At 37.2% G+C, this 3,787-nt stretch overlaps 1 non-coding gene across 1 annotated transcript; it reads left to right on the plus strand.

Annotated features, from left to right (window-relative positions):
- Positions 1-1,833: 1,833 nt before the first annotated feature.
- On the plus strand, positions 1,834-1,936 carry LOC111815122. The gene has a single exon (XR_002819909.1). It is a non-coding gene; the product is annotated as a U6 spliceosomal RNA (small nuclear RNA).
- Positions 1,937-3,787: the final 1,851 nt, after the last annotated feature.

The raw sequence follows: 3,787 nt of genomic DNA on the forward strand, positions 1-3,787 counted from the left end.
ATAAACACCAGCAGAAGGAACTCAGCAAGTAAGGCAAACAAGTAAACAGAGGAAGGGGGGGGGAGAGGGGGAGGCAACGACAGGAAAATAACATGACAAGGATAAGTCAATACATATCAGTTAGGACCGGGGAGGTGGCTCAGTGGAATAAGTGCTTCCCTGGCAAGTGCAAGGGCCTGAGTTCAATCCCCGGTTCTGGAAAAAAAAAAAAAAAAAATCAGTTGTAGCCATCAGTGTCAGTGGCCCAATTCACTAGTCAAAAGACAGAAACTGGCAGAATGGATTAAGAAACACGATCCAGGCCAGAGGTGCTGCCACATGCCTGTAATCCCAGCACTTGGGATGCTGAGGCAGGAGGATAGCTGGGAGTTACTGACCAGACTGTGTTACAAAATGAGCTCAAGGCCAGCCTGAACTGCATAGCAAAGACCCTAGTTCAAAAAGACAAAAAGGAACATCCAACAATATGCTGTATACAAGAAACACATTTAACTAAAAAATAAATTTGTACACTAAAAGTCAAAGGATAGAAAACAATACTCCATGTGACAGGAACTCAGAAAAAAAGCAGGGGTAGCTATTCTATCTTCAGACCAAGTAAATTTCAAGCCAAGACTGTTTAAGAGAGATAAAGGAGGTCACTACATCCTTGTAAAGGGAACAATCCAAGAGAAAGAGGTAACAATCATAAATATATGTAACAAATAGCTGCGCACTCACCTATAGAAAACAAATACTAATGGGCATGAAAAAATCAAATAAGCACTACTGCAATTGTATTGTTAGATTTCAATACCCCACTGTCACAAATAGACAGATCAACCAGACCCTCAAAAAATTAACAATGAAATAAAAGAACTGAACTAAACTTTTGAACAAATGGACATAGTTGATGTCTACAGAGTGTTCTACCCTACAACATCAGAATAGACATTCTTCTCAGCTACACATGGGATGTTCTCCAAAATAGGCCATATGCTAAACAACAAAACATGCTTAAGTAAATGTAAAGGGACCAAAATTATCCCATGCACATTATCAGATCAGAGTGCAATAAAATTGGAAATCAATGGTAAAAGAAACCACTAGAGCTTCATAAACACATGGAAATTAAACAGCACCCTCCTGAGCAACCAGTTAAAGACAAATTTATACAGTTTCTGCAATTAAATTATAATGACAATGCAACTCTCTGGAACTTATGAGACACAGAAAGCAACTTTAAGAGGGAAATTTATAGCAATGAATACCCATAGCAATAAAAGTGAGCAAGCACACATAAACAACTTAAAGTTGAACCTCACACTTCTAGGAAAAGAAAAGAGCAGGCTAAGCCAAAAGCTCATACAAGGGAAGAAATTATAAAGATCAGAGAAAAAATTAACACACTGGAGACTAAAACAATAAATAAATAAATTGAAGAGTTGGCTCCTTGAAAGATTAAATAAAATCAACAAACTCTTATCCAATCTTATTTAAAAAGGAAAGAAAAGGGGCCGGAGAGATGGCTCAGTAGGATAAGCGCTTGACCGGCAAACGCAAGATCTGAGTTCTAATCCCCGGTTCCGCCAAAAAAAAAAAAAAAAAGGAAAGAAAAGACTCAAATCCATGCAATTAGGAATGAAAAGGGTGAAATCACAATGGACCCTGCAGAAATACAGAAGATCTACTTTGAAAATTTGTTTTCTTATAATATGGAAAATGAAGAAGAAATAGTCAGATTCCGAGATACAGATAAATTACCAAATCTGAACCAAGAAGATATAAAAATCCTAAATAAAACAATATCAAGCAATGAAATTGAAAATGTAATTAAAAACCTACCAACAGCACTTGCTTTGGCACCACATACACTAACACTGGAACAATACAGAGGAGATTAGCATGGCCCCTGCACAAAGATGACACACAAATTCATGAAGCATTCCATAATTAAAAAAAAAAAAAAAAAACTATCAACAAAGAAAAGCTCAGGCCCTGGCAGATTCATTGCTGAATTCTACAAGAAATTTAGAGAAGACTTAACACTAATACTGTTCAAACTCTTTAATGAAATTGAAAGGGAAGCAATACTCCCTGGGAGAAATTCATTCCTGAAGGCAAGCATTACCCTCATACCAAAATCAGAGATGGATTCAACCAAAAAAGAACTACAAGCCAATCTCCTGAATGAGCGTAGATGCAAAAATCTTCAATAAGATACTGGTAAACAGAATGCAGCAAATCATCAGGATTATACACCATTGGGGCCAGGGAGATGGCTCAGTAGAATAAACGCTTCCCTGCCAAAAGCAAGGGCCTGACTTCAATCCCTGGTAAAAAAAAAAAAAAAAAAAAAAGGATTATCCACCATGACCAACTGACATTCATACCAAAGATGCAGGGATGGTTCAACATATGCAAACCAATAAACATAATACACCATATTTATAGAGCCAAGGACAAGAATCATATGATCATCTTAATAGATGCAGAAAAAGCTTTTGAAAAAGTCCAGCACCCATGCATGATTAAAACCCTACAAAAAAATTGGAAGACAAGGTATTTACCTCAGTCTGATAAATGCCATCTATGGCAAATCAACAGCAAACATCCTACTAAATGAACAAAAACTGAAAGCTTTCACTCTAAAATCAAGAACAAGACAAAGCTGTCCACTGTTTCCACTCCTATTCAACATAGTCCTGGAAACTTTATCCAGAGCAATTAGAGAAGAGAAAGAAATAAAAGGAACAATGACAGTAAGGGAAGATGTGAAATCATCACTCTCTGAAGACAACATGATACTCTACATAGAACCCCCCCAAAAACCACTAAAAAACTGCTAGATTTATTTTTTAATTAATTTCTTTATTTGAATCAGGGTCTCACTATGCTGCTTGAATTCATAGTGATCCTTTTGTCTAAGCCTCCCCAGCACTGGTATTACAGACATGCACCACCATGCCAGGTTTCAGGGCTGGCACAGGGCACCTGGGTTCTGTGGCCAGCACGGATGCAGTACTGGGGATCAAACCCAGGTCCTTGTGTTGCCAGGCAGGCACTTAGACCACTGAGCTATCTCCCCAGTTCCTCCACACCAAAAAACTTCTAGATTGAATAAGTTAATCTAGTAGTGTAGCTGGATACAAGGTTAACACTCTGAAATCAATAGTCTTCATATACAGAAATAAAAACTCACTGAGACAGAAATTAAGGAGACAACACCTTTCACAATAGCGTCCAAAATAATGAATATCTAGGAATTAATCTAACAAACAATATAAAAGACCTGTACATTGAAAACTACAGTACTCTGAATAAGGAGATTGAAGTGAATATCAGAAAATGGAATGATACTCTTTGATCATGGGTAAGAAGAACCAGTATAATGAAAATGGCCATATTCCCAAAACTGTTATACAGACTGAATGCTATTCCAATCAAAACTCCAATCACCTATCTCACAGAATTAGAGAAAACAATCCTAAAATTCATTTGGAACCAGAAGAGACCTAGAATAGCAAAGGCAATATTGGGCAAAAAAGACAAGGCAGAGGGCATCACGATCCCTGACTTGAAATTATACTATAAAGCTACTGGGATAAAGACAGCAAGGTACTGGAAAAAAGAAAAACAGAATTAAAAATCAATGCAATAGACTAGGAGATGCAGAAACAACTCCAGACATATTCAGCAACCTTATGTTTGACAAAGGAACCAAACGTATTCACTGAAAGAAACATAGCCTCTTTAATTAATGGTGCTGGAAAAACTGACTTCGTACATGTTAAGGATTAAAATTGGA

This window comes from Octodon degus, unplaced genomic scaffold (assembly GCF_000260255.1).
Source record: "Octodon degus isolate 3935 unplaced genomic scaffold, OctDeg1.0 scaffold00011, whole genome shotgun sequence".
NCBI lineage: Eukaryota > Metazoa > Chordata > Mammalia > Rodentia > Octodontidae > Octodon > Octodon degus.